The 15,119-nt window shown below is 39.5% G+C and overlaps 1 protein-coding gene across 3 annotated transcripts in view; it reads right to left on the bottom strand.

The window, feature by feature from the left end:
- POLA1 (DNA polymerase alpha 1, catalytic subunit) overlaps positions 1-15,119 on the bottom strand; it is a 307,449-nt gene that overhangs the window by 225,496 nt on the left and 66,834 nt on the right. The window lies entirely within an intron of this gene.

The following is a 15,119-nucleotide window of genomic DNA, read 5'->3' as shown; positions in this document are numbered from 1 at the left end:
GATTTGGCAACTCATTTAATCAGTGTTCACCTTTCTTCAATAATCTGAAAACTGAAGTTCAAAAACCAAAGGGATGAAGTATATAAGATAGATGGAAAGCAGGTAGCTGAATTCACGCAAGTACCTACTATGTGCCAAAGTCTGAGCTAGGAGCTGTTATGCCTATGGCTGAGTAAAACAAACAAACTCCTTCCCTAATAGAGCTCATGGCCTAATGCAGATGATGAGTAAAAACACAAAAACAATTAAGTCAGAGAATGCAAAATCATGAGTGCCAAAATGGGAACAAAATGGTGCCAAGCAAGGAAGAACACGACAGAGCAATCTCTCACACATATACAAAGAGACAAGTACAGGAAGGTCTACTTTCCATAGTAATGAAATACCAACAACAACCTAAAAGACCACCTACTAGAGAAATGGGAAAATAAACTACAGCATGTTCCTGTGATGGGATAGTAGAGAGCAGTTCAAATAAATGATCAGATCTACAATGGTGAGAGAAAAAAAGCAAGTTGCAAACTCAAACATGATGTATCATTTAAATCAATTCAATGGGCACATTCAAGAGTAATACATTATACAAAAAGGAAAGAGACATACCAACTTTACAATAGTAGTTGCTTCTGGAGAGGGAAGGAAGATACTAGGAAAGGGAACAGAGAAGACACTAATTATCTGTAAGGCTTTCTTTTATTCAGAGAAAATATGAAGCAATTATGACAAAATCTAAATGCTCTGGGAGATGGCCACATGAATAGGTTATTTTACTCTATAAAAAATAATGGGAAAAAAGAAAAAAAAATTTAACTTATAAATGAAGCTGAAGTTGGGGTAGATAAATCTATTTCGGTAGAGGAGTCAGGGAAGGCCTCACCGGTAAGGTGCAATATAAACTGAGACCTATAGACAGAGAAAAACGTGCAACATTGTACCAAGCCTGGGAAGGAACTTTCCAGGCAGCCGGGACCACATGCACAAGGGGCCTATGGAAGAACAGAACTGAATGTGTGTGTGGAACTGAAAGAAAGTGGTGGTTGGTGGGGGTGTGCAAAACTGGGGGAGGGGAGGGCAGCAGGTCAGTAGCCCAAAGGACAACTGGAGAAGTGAGGCAAACCACACAGGACCTTGGAGGCCAAGGTGAACCAAGATGGGAAGCTGCTGGAAATGACATGCTGCAATCACACTTTAAAAATAGAGATAAGCTGCTGAGTGGAGAATGGATTAGAAGGGGCAAAAGTACAAGGGAGACACCAAAGGGAGGCTGCTTCGGTGATCCTGGCCAGAGATGGCAGCAGTCTGAGGTAAATATTTTGAATGTAAAGTTGGCAGGATGTACTAATAACTGGATCTCAGGACTGGGGTAAGAAGACAACTACTTTGGAAATATTACAGAACTCTTGGTAATTGCCACTTTGAGCCACTACTAGATACCATTAAAGGGCATTAAAAAAAAACCCACTCTGGGCTCTGAATCTATTTCATAAAACTGAATAAACTTATAAGTTTATTTGATACACTTATAACACTAAATATGTATAAATATAAACTAAAAACATTAAGTTAAACAGTGAGGAAGGCCAGGTTAAACAGAGCAGGGAGAATGAGTTTTGAGAAGGACTGGAAAAAACAGCACAGAAATTAGTGATACAGGTGAACAAAGGCCCAAAAAACAGAAGAAACAAAGTTAAAAAATTAGAAAACAATCTGACCAACACCATACAATTTGGCCTTATTAGAGTAGACCAGAGAGCATTTCAGTGACAGAAAAATGCAGACAGGGTAAGAGAGTCTCTGAGGAGGGCAGACATGCCAAGGTGTTTAGTTTTTAGCCAATACTGTATCAAGGCATGGACAACCATCATCTCATTTAATCCTCCCAACAAATTAACTGGATAGTTACCACTGCTAAAAATGAGGAAGTCGAGGCTCAGGGAGATTAAGCAAGCATTCAGTGGGTCCCTGGCTCAGGGAGAAGTGGAGCCAAGTTGCACTCACTGGGGCCTCACCTGGAAAGCTAGTGAGCATGCAGTGGCAGGTAGAGGGGTAAGAGCAGGGAGTACAAGGCCCCCAGACCTAGGCAGGCCTGGATTCCAGATCTGTCACTTAGTTGAGCTGTTTTACCGGTTACTTCTCTGTGCCTCAAATCCCCCATCTGTAAACTGGGGAGAAATACAATCCCTACCTACAGCAATGCCGCTCGCCACCATCACTGCATTCAAAAACCACCAGCGGAGTGCATGATGGCCTGTATCCCAAAATTCTATGGACAATTTTCAAAACTATTTATTGCCAGTCTCCTTCTGACAGTCGTCCACCACCTCCCTGAGAAGCTCTTCACTGGCTTCCATAACACCACATCTTCCTCCCTTTTCTCCTTCTCCAGTGGCTCTTCTACAGCAAACTCCGTCCATCTGTCCTCCTCCTCCAAGCCATTCCATGCTGGGCATCCTGGAAACCTGGGCCCTACACCCACTTCGCGTTTTGTTCTCTCCTCTTCCAAAGTAATCTCATCCATGTCCATGGCTCACTTTACGTCAACACACCAATGACTCCCATATTTCTTCCTTTCTTTTTTTTAATTAACTTATAAAGTATTATTTGCTTCAGGGGTACAGGTCTGTGAATCGTCAGTCTTCCACAATTCACGGCACTCGACTCCTGTATTTCTAACCTGCTAAATTAATATGTCCAAAATCGAAGTGCTCATCTTTCCCTCTCCCAGCCCCAAACCCAGACAACTTCCAGTGCTCTTCATCTCAGTGAAAGACAGCCCATCCATCTGCCTGCACAGGTCAGCCACGCAGAAGTAGAAGCTATTCTGGAGTTGTCCCTGATGCTTTCCCCATCCTAAGCCCTATATCCAATCTACCACCAGGTTTTGCTGACTTTCCTTGTTTTTTCATATCTCTCATATCTTTATCTTTCCCCCATTCCCTGCCAGCCATCACACCAGCCAAGAAACCACCATCACCTGCTCAGAATACTTTAATAGGAGCCTACTAATTCACTTCCCTCATCTACTCCAAACACTCCAACTCACTCAGCCAGGGTGATCTTCTCAAAATGCAAATGGGAGCCAATACCCCCCATCCCCACACAGAACCTGCTAAATGTCTGCCCCTTGCTCAACATGGCCTGCAAAGCAGGACTCCTGCCCCACCTGCAACCTCACCTCCAAACACTCTCGCCTCCCTTGCTGTACTCCAGCTAGAGCACCCTTCCCTCAGTTCCTCACCCTGGAATGCATCTCCCTGGAATGCTTATCCCTACAATCCCTTTGCAAGTTAGCACCAGCACATGCTTTTCAGATCTCAGATCAAGTACCAGAGGCTCAGGAAACCCCTGATTCTTCTTCAGTCTAGGCACTGTGATTCTTCAGAGGACAAATTTGCATTCCTTTTGTTAGTACTATTTTCTTTTAGAATAGCATGATTTCTCATTTGATTATTTGCTTAATGGTTTTCCCCCACCAGACTGAAAGCTCCATGAGGACCAGGGCCTTGAACACTTAAATCAACAACTAAATCCACAGCACACTGGCACCGAGCCCAACACAAGTAGGGCCTGGTGTCTTCCTCTGGGCAAATTATGAGAAACAATAGTACATCGTTAAGGTGCTTTCTAACTGGAGCGTGTAGTAGGAATCACCATCATCTGGCAACCTCTGACAAGTGAAAACACAGAGGCACAGAATGACTGATTTGCTCAAAGCCATACAAAGCAAACATGCAAGGGGCTGAGTGTGGCACCCTTGGCTTCTGGTCCAGGCTTCCTTCAGTGCTACTCTAGCTTTTCTGTGTGGTTTTTGCTCCCACAGATGATCTGTTCTCTTATTTACTAGTAAGGAATCATGGGTTTGGCCTCCTAAGCTCTAGCTCTAGCTTTACTGGAATCATTACCTAAGGCTTTCATCTCAAGCTTGCAGGTCACAAGCAATGTCATTTGTCTCCATTTCCCTCCATGGTACACACTCAGCAAATATTATTTGAAGAATTTCTGGCTATGAGGCAAGAATCAGTAATTGAATTAAATATATTCACCCACTCTAAGCCAATCTTCCACAAACAAGTTATTTTTCCTGCCCCCTCAGGACATCATTGAGAAAGAAATACACGAATTTTCCCCGTAATACAATTATCAGCTGTCTATCGCACCATGCCAGGCAGTCCAACTTAAATAGAACGTACACCCTACCCTGTTGGCCAGTGCACAGAAATATTACATGTGGCCTTAAGAACAATGCACATTATTAATAGCCCATGAGCTTATCCCTTTCCCTAAGTGCCCCCTCCCCAACCCTCCTCCTCCCTCCTGCACAGGGCTGAAAATATAGTCTGTGGTTAAGTCAGCAGGGGCAAAAAGCCCCTGAAACAAATATAGTCAAATGTCTGACACTCCAAATTATGACCAAAACCTAGTATCTCTGCTACATTCCTGTCCCACTCAACTCCTAGCCCTATGGGAAGAAATCTCATCCCTGGCCTCAAAATTTAGCCACAAGTTTTTTTCAATGTGAAATAATAATGCCAATAAAAATAGGTAGTAGAAAACTAATTGTGTGAATGTGTAAAGAAGAATTAGTAATTCCAGACACCACACAAAAACCATTTCTGGAAATCATTCATGTTTTGTTGTTCTTTTCAAAATGCAAGTAGAGACTTCAGTTACTTTGTATTTCATTTTGCCTTTTAAGAGCGAGGGAATTTTCATAGAAATTTTTAAAATTTTTCTGAGACTCCAGAAAAATTTCAAGTTTAAAAGGGACATAAATCAATTCAATGAAAAAATTAGTAACAAAAATGATCCAAGAACAGGCATACAACCCGACACTGGCACTAAATTTCAAAGTAGGTCCAAGATCTCTAAAACGATGACCACAGGGCTCAGGAATCCCTGGCTTAAAATCAAACAGCTTCTCAACACAAACACATACATAAAGCCATTCTTCTCCCCGCCTTCCCAAACTCCCACAACTTACCAAACTCAGCTCACTGTAATTTAACACAGTATTTACAATATGGCAAATTGACACAGGCTCACACGGACTACTGAAAGGATGAAAGACAAACAGAAGGCACTAATTCTATTAGTCTTCCCTCAGTTAACCAAGCCTGAGCTATAAAAAAAAAAACCAACCAGCTTGTTTTGTTTTTAAATTTCAGATGGAAGTGTCTCTAAAGGGTCTGACTGTACGGCTGTGAAAAGTATGCTCAAGCCACCAGACGGTACAGGCTGCTGAAAGCAGGTTCTTCCAATTAGCAATAAATGTACCCAGCACGGCTCAGGCAAGGAGGCTGTGCAGTGACATCTTGTACACCATCAGGTTCAAACACTGGGGCAGCTGAACCATCTGGGGGATGGGAAACCTGCAAGACTGCCAAGCACGACCTTGTCACCCATAAATCTATTACCTGGGCAGATGAGGAAAGGGCCAACTGGAGAAAAGATCAATATTTCGGTTAGCAGTGATCCTTTCTCTTTAATCCATAGATATCTGCAATTTGTGAAAAGAGGAGGGAGAAAGGATGTGGGAGAAAAAAATAAAGTTATACAGTATTTTCCCCTTTCCTTAAGAGTAGTATTATCCAGGAAATTACCTACACAGACTGACTGTAGAACCAGACAATTAAACCTTACGTCAATTTCTACGCCACTGGTGAACAGTGGTTAATAACTTCACACTTTTCTTTTTGTCTCTTAACAAGGAGGGAATGGCACTTTCGAAATCATTACTGCTCTGTCATCTTGGTTCTGTGCCAAAGCACGGAGCTTTAGAACACCTGTCAAATAACACGCAACTTGTGAAAGAGAAACATATACCAAAACAGGTTTATATAAAATGTTCACATATGTAGAAACGGGACTGTGTTTTGCTTAGAAGAAAGTCGCTGTTTCTGGTGGGGGCTGGGGAAGAAAGGAGATTTCCAGGACTCGTTTACGTGAGTCAAGTTAGAGTTAAGAAACTCTCTCTGTCTCAGCAGAGATCAGGAGAGCTGACACAATGTCAATCTTGTAGCATTTATCTCTTCATCCTCAGCCACATCCCCGGTGGTTTCAGTAATTAAACAGGTAAAACTTAATAGATGAAAATACCATCCGCACCTTCTCAAATAAGAGTGCCTAGTAAAAAAGTACAAGTACCCTTTTTCCTATTCTGAGTATCCAAGCCATTCTTGTAAACTCAAAATAGGCTTAAATATCAAGATCTTATTTTTTAAAAGTACATCTCCTCCACAACCACCGACCCCCAACTGCAGACACTACTACCCCAGTACGATCCCAGAGTCACAGCAAAACAGCACCCACTTTGTCAGGCATAGGGTTAGGTGCTAGGTGGAACATCAAAACATACAGACAGTGATCCCTCACGAACTGAAGGGAAGTGTAGACTGGAGAATAGAGAAATCATGGAAGGCTGTAGGCTTTTGTTTTATTTGCTAGTAAAAGAAAAATTTTAAGTAATCATATTAATTTATGCAGACCTATTCTGAAATCTAGTAGTAAAACACCCAACGTGTAAGTTTTTTAAAAAGGCGTTAATTCACAATGAGACTAACGAAGCTCAACCTTCCTTAAAAAAATAAATAAACCCTGGCACTTTTCAGGTTTGTACTGAGAAGATTCTAAAACATGGGAGAGGCCAGCCCACACAGCCCCGGGACCACCTGTTATCCCCGCTGGTACCCGGAGGTGGGATGTAGCCAATGTGTGAGGAGAAGGGGGCGGGGCGCTGCTTCTTGACAAACACTCGTAGGATCAGCATGAACAGGGCCTTCCTTGGATTCTCCAAAGCACACCTAAGACAAAGATGAGGCAACCATCCCAAAACCTCAGGCAATGTAAATGCGATAAAGAACAAAGTCCACTGGTATCTCCTTGTTGAAGCTTTGTCCTCAGACCCCAGCCTGTTCCACAGGCAGGTCTTAACCCCTTTCATCTCCCTCTTCCCAGCTAGCTCTAACATCAACCGCCTTCTGTCCTCCTAAACCTACACATACCTTCTGATGTTTGGCACCATAAGAGTACACACAGATGGATGTCCAGGCATTTTGGAGGTACTAGTTTCCAACTACTAAGAAAGAAGGATATAGGCATTCTGAATTTATTTTTAGAAGTCTAAAGTTCGGGGCACCTGGGGGGTTCAGTGTGTTAAGCCACTGCCTTCGGCTCAGGTCAGGATCTCAGGGTCCTGGGATCAAGCCCCGCATCGGGCTCTCTGCTCAGCAGGGAGCCTGCTTCCTCCTCTCTCTCTGCCTGTGCCTCTGCCTGCTTATGATCTCTCTCTGTCAAATAAATAAATAAAAGCTTAAAAAAAAAAGAAGTCTAAAGTTCTGTTACCATCTGTCATCATACAGCGCTATTAAAATAGCACTGACCGTATTCCCTATGCTCTACCTATTATACCCGTACCTTACTGTGTGGTGACACTGGGAGCTACACTTGTGGTGAGCACAGCATAAAATATAAACTGTGAAATCACTATGTTGTACACCAGAAACTAAAGTAACATTGTGCGTCAGTTATACTCAGATTCAAACAAAAAATCTAAAGTTTTGGCTATTTTGAAAGAAATAGTATATGCCAGTGTTTTCAAGTATTAAATTCAAACCAGGCGTAAATGTAACCCACTTATTTATTTGATAATTGCAACAATGTGTTAGTAAAGTATGAATTATTCTATATACTTGAAATCTCTTGTAATAGTATTTCTCTCAAATTACTGAATGTCTATGTTATCATAATTCAGACCAGCCTTCCATGGGTTATTGCCAAATTAGTGCTTATTCTTACATTTACCAACACTACTTCCATTGACTTTCAGAAAGGATACAGAGAAATGAACAAGCAAATGTTGATGTTAACTACTCAAAGTTCATCCCTATAAAAGATCTGCAGTTAAGATGCTACTTACTTGACCAGAAACAGGTGTTTTTACAGAATTTAAGGGTATATGAAAAGAACTGAGGCTCCAAAATAAGTATTAACTTATTCTATGAAGAATCTCAACTCATTCCATTTGAATCACCACAGATTCTGAATTAGTGTGAATTAATAACGCTGAATAGTGTTACCAGTTTTGAAAAACTGCAAAGAATTTAGAACCCAAGTCCCCCTGAAATACAATAAAAAGGGAATAAAAAGTGTCTCTGACTTAGAATTTTATAATGTAAACAAATTCAAAAGATAAAGTCTGTAATCACTGAAAAAGGATATTGCTTCTTTTTAACATAAAATACATTCTGCCAAAATATATTAAACCTTCATCTCAGCCTTAAAAGAAATTCTTTTCTTTTATTAAAGAAATCAAAATGTGGGGCGCCTGGGTGGCTCAGTGGATTAAGCCACTGCCTTCGGCTCAGGTCATGATCTCAGTGTCCTGGGATCGAGCCCCGCATCGGGCTCTTTGCTCAGCGGGAGCCTGCTTCTCTCTCTCTCTCTCTCTCTCTGCCTGACTCTCCGCCTACTTGTGATCTCTCTCTCTGTCAAATAAATAAATAAAATTAAAAAAAAATTAAAAAAAATAAAAATATTGTATAAAAAGAAATCAAAATGTTATTAGATCAGCTGAAGTTAAAAGTAGTCTTAACTGTAGCTATGAGGATTCTGGAGAAAGAAGTAGAACCCTTCCCTCCTACCTACCCCCCTCCCCACCACCGCCCAGTTTCCATGGCTCTGGTCTGGCAAGAAAATTCTTCACAGTGCCATGTTTTAGGTGACAAAAGCATACATTTTTAGGGCAAAAGTTTCCCTTCAACCTACAGAAGAAGGCAGGAAGGAAATGTTGAAAACCAGCAGCTCTTCATCCTCTTGGCATCAGGTTCCCCTTTGAGAACTCTTAAATGTCATAAACCCTCTCCCCACAAAATGTGTACACATGTACAAAGACACACAAAATGTTGCATACAACCTCAGAGAATTCACAGACCTCTCCTGCATTCCACTTGGATTGACAGAAGTTCTCCTATGAAAGAAAATCTAAGCCAAAGAGAACTTTAAATATTCTATATGTCCAAAAGATCATTTTCCTTCCTTTTTACTACCTTTACTATAATCACTTCTATTTTCATCTACTATGACTGAGAGAGTTAAAAAGGAGAGTGACTTTCCTATTATTCATGACTCTCTTTTAGATCAGCGGTTCACAAACTTTTTTTCTGTAAAAGACCATAAAGTATGTATTTTAAGCTTTGTAGGTCATTAGTTTCTGTGGCAGCTACTCAACTCTGCTGTGCTTAACACCAATGCAGGCCCAATAAAATGTTATTTACAAAAAACAAGCAGTGGGTCAGAGTTAGCCCATGGGTCACAGCTGCTGATCTCTAGAATAGAGGAACAGGTTCAACAACTCCATAAGGAAGCACAGATAAATACAATTAGGTTCCTAACTTATAGCATCCCTAAAAAATAATTTCTAGAAGGATTAAAGATCTAAATAAGAAAAAAAAAAAACTGAAAGCTAGGCACTCTGCATCACTGGAGGAGGGAAAAGATTTCTTAAGAAAAGAAAAATCAAATTGTATGCCATTAAAATAAAAAAAAATAACCTTTACACATTCAAAGACCACAAATAAAGTTAAAGGAAAAGCCAGAGACTAAAAAATATTTGCAACACAAATGACCAAACAAGGATTAGCCTTTGAAAATCTAAGAAGAAATAGCAAGAGACATACGACCCAAAGAAAGGGGGTACATATATACATACAGGCAAATCAGGCACGAGAACTGAAGAGTTCAAACAAATGAAAAGCTGCTCAACCTAACTAGTACTCTAGAAACGCAAATTAAAAGCACGATGAGATACCATTTCAGACTCATCTGGCGAAAACTACAAATTCTGAGAAAAAAAAGGGCTAGCAAGGATATGAAACACTAAGGATTACACAAGGAGTATGTGTACAAGTTTACAGTGAGCTTAAAATCCCTCAAAAGAAACAACAAATTCAAAGAGGCAAAACTGCATGTCAAAGTCATTTCCGGGGGTGCCTGGGCGGCTCAGTGGGTAAAGCCGCTGCCTTCGACTCAGGTCATGATCCCAGGTCCCAGGGTCTTGGGATCAAGCCCCGCATCGGGCTCTCTGCTCAGCAGGGAGCCTGCTTCCCTTCCTCTCTCTCTGCCTGCCTCTCTGCCTACTTATGATCTATCAAATAAATAAATAAAATAAAAAGAAATCATTTCCAATTCTCTTCAGATTAACCACAGATACCATGGCTGAGGGAGTCAAGTCTGATGGTCCTACAGACACAGATATGAATTTGGCTATTTGAAAGAATTAGCTTGCTGTGATAAATTAAATGATTGCTGTTATCAATAAAATGTCAGAGTGCTTGTGGGTGTGCAAGTTCCACTCTTGGTAATATAGGAGAGAAACTCTTACACATGTGACATTATACTGTAGCACTATTTATCTAGGGAAAAAAAATACAGGGAATACTTGGAAACCTAAAAACGTGGACAATGGGAGAACAAAAAATTCCCTGTGCTCTACTGATTCACTGAAATACTACACAAGAGGTAATATCAGTAGGTCAAATCTAAAAATGCACCAACATGGATATCCTTAAAAAGTAGAATATAAACTAGGGTTTTTCCCCTACTTTTCCTCCTCTGCTTTTTTTTTTCAGCAAAGAAATATGCATAGCATGACACATACATGGTAAAAACTTCTAATATACCACAGGAAGAGAGAATCAGTTGTTGTAAAAGCAAAAAACCATAGGCAAAAAGCACAATATGAACCCCGAGAGAGCAGTTACCTTTGAGGAAGAGAAAGAAATGAGAGAGGGTACGGGGAACCAGTCTTTAGATATCTCTATAGTAATTTGCTGCTTTTAATTATCTTTTAAAAACTACGCTTTCTAAGAAAAAAGACTGGAAAAGTGAAATTTTCTCTTATTTCCAGATAAAGATGAAAGTCTCCCTTAGCACTTAATTATAAGATTCTCCATATGCATTCATTCTCTTTCACCATGGACACCAACAGAGGCCTCCTCTTGGGCCCATTCTGAAGGGCTTCTGACAAGTGCAAGCACAATGCCAAAAAATTCCCAGGAAGGCCTGCCTAGACTGCAATATTTTCATGCAATGATTTGGATAAATTTTCTAAGTGCACTAGTTTCAGCTCTGAACACCAGTGAAAGCTAGGCAGTCTACAACTGGTTGGCAAAGACTCATGTCAGCCTGCAGGGTGAGAAACTAACAACACATGGGCTCTACACACAAATAAGAGAGCATACGTTCACTTTAAAACACAACCAGAAATCCAGGCCAAAAATCATTTTATCAAGAGCACAGAAATAACAGACTGCAGTACTAATTATTCCATAAAGACAAATATTACCATTACACAAAGGATTATGCAATAAGTATGCTTATAAGTAAAGACTAAGTTTAAAATCTCTTTATAAAAAATCCAAATTATCTATCAGAATCATTTCAATTCTCTTTCAGTTAGCCTGATACTGTGACCAAGTCATGCACTGTAGTTTCACAGCCAGATATATGAATTTAGCTATGTGATAAAAGAATTTGCTTGCTATGACACACACAGTGATTGTTCTTATCAATAAAAACTTTGTTCAAGAAAATCACCATATTTAACACTAAACAGATTAGACTATTACAATCCTTTGGTCCAGTGTTAGCCTTTAACAGTTTCAAAATTAATCAAAGTCGAAAATTTGGACAGATTTCTGTCACTAAATGGCCTTCACTATTGTTCAGAGAATAAAACCCTTAATTGATTAATGATCTCAGGGTGTCTATCGCCATCTAGTGAACAATCACTTCAATTACTACACCAGTCACTTGACAACCCAATCCGTTGTCTGGGTGGTTTAAAATCGAAGTCTATGTAGTGCTATCAACTTGCCTAGCATCTTTTTTGGTCTCTCTATACATACATTGAGAACAAACACAAGTACAGGCGATATTTATACTGATTCACTTTTGAGTGTCTATAAACTTAAGTTTCCATATTACTTCTCTGGAAACACTGACTTCATTATTTTTAAATAACTTGCACGCTATGAGGTCTCTCATACAATTCTTTAACCATTAACTAATTCCTCTACCACCGAGCAATTAAAAATCATAGAAGAGCTTAAAGTGTGAAAAGATCACACCTGGGAAAAGACAATATTGATGTCCATTTGACACAACTATTAGCATTTTTATTATAAACCTGTTTATGAAAGTACAATTAGTAATTACCCTGAGTACTCTAGCAGCCATAATACATTTGATTACAGAAATTATTAGGTCACCAGAGCCAAAACTGCATGATTCCAACAAAACTGAGCACACACAAAATAGACTTAAAAACAAGAAGGGAGTGGGGCTTACAGCCTCCCCAGACTGTGTATTAATCCATATTCAAATGTAAAATTTTATAATCTTTTCAGATGACATGCTACCACATCTCCTTCTCATTCATTGCCACTTGAACCTTAATCTAATTGATCCTACAACAACTTGAAAAGCAAACAACTTCTAAGATCTTCAGGTTACTGAATTATTTTGTCCATTCCATCTTCTTACAAAAAAGACAACTGTGATCAGTTACAAAGGTATTCCAAATTTCAGCCAACTGACTCTCATTTTATACTTCACCCCTCGTATCTCTTTAATAATCAAGAAACGTTTGAAATCACAAAGGCCTAATAGTATATATGGAAAATGCTAGTAAACCCAAAGATCAACTACCACAGAGAATATTTCTATCCACCTGTGCTAATAATTATCACCAATACTTTAACAATCAGTTTTATTTTAGGAAATAATTTCTGTAGGTGGTTGTGAATCTTCTTCTAGAAAAGATTTCCAGGGAGCAACTGGGTAATTATTATTTCTCATTAACCTCACATTACTTTCAAGGCCGACTTTCTGCAGTTGTTATATATATTTTTTTTTATTTGTGAGAAGGAGCAAAGGGGAAAGAGACAAGGGGGAAATGAGAAACCAAAAATTTAAATCACATACGATTATTTCTATATTTGTTTGAAACTCTTTGCCTTTCAGTAGAGAGCAGAGGGGATTTTTTTATAGTTTACTAAGATTTGTTACTGCTATATTTTATACAAAAATAAAAATCGAGTTTAAAGACCCTATTAAAGATCAAGCTAAACAAAAATACTGCCCTTAAAATACAATGGATTAGGGGAGTCGGGGAGATCGCTGGACAAATTTGGGGCTTATCATTATCAACAGTGCCCTTTTAAGCTTGTGGATTTCTGAGCCAATGCAGAAAATGTAACAACAGGGATTTCCCAACAGCAAGAGGCACTCTCCAAGGGAGTAAATTGTCAACTATTGCCTCTCGTGAGAAACTTAAGAGTAACCTTGATCCAATCTCAATAGTCAACCTATGTATTATCACCCAGTTGGGGCATAGTGAGTGCATTTCCTAATACAAAAATAAGATGGTATTCTATCAGAAGCCACTGGATACATACACAGAAATAAAATTTAAATAATTTTTAAGTAAACTTAGCCTAAGAAACTGAATACATCCTTCCCTCACTTCAACTAGCCCCTAAAATCCCTGTATCTTCCCATGTAAAAAAGGGCCTGTGTCTTGAAAGGAGTATCAAAAAAGATGTCCTTCAAGGACTAAGAGGTAGAATATAAAGCTAGAAGCACAGCCATGAAAGACATGGTGAGATGGGGCAGACAAACCTACTGTAGTAGAAGCCTTACAATCAGGAAAAAAATGGATTTCAATTCAAAACAGTTACTTACTATACTTCACCTCTTTGAGTCTTAGCTTCCCTATCTGCAAAAGGGGGAATGTTATGAACTATACCAATGAATTCTTAAGGAAAAAATTCATCTGGAAGCTTCTCACATATTGCTGGTGTTTAATACATGTTTTGCCCTTCCTCACTGTGCCCTAAGTCAAGTCTGTGAGACAGGGCTGTCAAGAGAAGAATGGCTCTGAACATCCTGTTTGTTTCATGCCAGACAGACTGCCATTGACCAATACAGGAGTCACTAGCCACATGTGGATAATTAAATTTTATTTTAATTATAATTAAATTTAAAATAAATTTAAATAAATTTTAAATTTTATTTTAATTATAATTAAATTAAACTCAAAATCCAGTTCCTCCACAAGTCGACACTAGCCAGACAGCAAGTGCTCACTCACCTACTTGGGCCTACTGCATTATCTAGAGAACATTTTCACCATCTCAAGTTCCACCAGACAGTGCTGGTCTGGACTCTAAAGAAGGGGTCAGGAAACATGTTTGCTGAAATGGGAAAGATGGCTAATATTTTAGGCTTTGCAGGCCATGCAAGTCTCGACCCTGACTACTCAATTCTGCTATTGCAATGCAAAAGCAGCCACAGGCAAAACATAAATAAGTATGGCTGTGTTCCAATAAAACTGTATTCACAGAAATAGATGGCTGGCTGGATTTAGTCCATGGGCCATGGTTCTGCCAACCCCTATGCAAAATGGTCTGACTTCAGACCCTCAAAATTAATATTCTGCCCATAACCATGAACTACTTCCTTAAGACTGAGTAGTCTCAAATCTACTGAGGGGAATCAATAGTTTACTGGAGTGAAATGGAATCCGGTATTTAACATAACTACTCTTTTACAAGTTAAGAAAAATTCAAGCATGTGGGGTTAAAGCAGGTAAAGCTTATAGTGTTTACAAAGTGACAGTATCTCAAAACTGTTTGGTATCCGACTCATCTTTCTAAAGCCAACAATTCTCAATCCGTAACTTCACTCCTCAACTATTCCTGGAATTGTGGACTTCTACATCAAACTACTTAACAGGCGTAGAGATCTATTACAAATCTCAAAGCCAAAAAAGAACTCCTAATCCCTCTCTCCCAGATTTCTCCATCTTAGTAAATGGCTCCATAAGCTAACCGGCCGTGGGACTGAAATGGAGGCATCCTCCTCGATATCCTCCTTTCCCTCACACTCCAACCTGATAAAATCAGCAACCAAACTAGCTCCCTTACGTCACTCATGTCACCTCCTAAAGAACCCTTCCCTGACCAATCTAAACTAGCCATCTTAACATTAAACTAGCCCACTACCTTGATTTAATTATCTGAATAGCATTTACTTCTATCATATTCTTATTTTTTGTGTTT

This window comes from Mustela putorius, unplaced genomic scaffold (genome assembly GCF_011764305.1).
Source record: "Mustela putorius furo isolate JIRA1106 unplaced genomic scaffold, ASM1176430v1.1 tig00003836_pilon_pilon_pilon, whole genome shotgun sequence".
Lineage (NCBI taxonomy): Eukaryota > Metazoa > Chordata > Mammalia > Carnivora > Mustelidae > Mustela > Mustela putorius.
The sequence above is the reverse complement of the archived record's forward strand: the minus strand, read 5'-3'. Positions and strand labels throughout refer to the sequence as shown.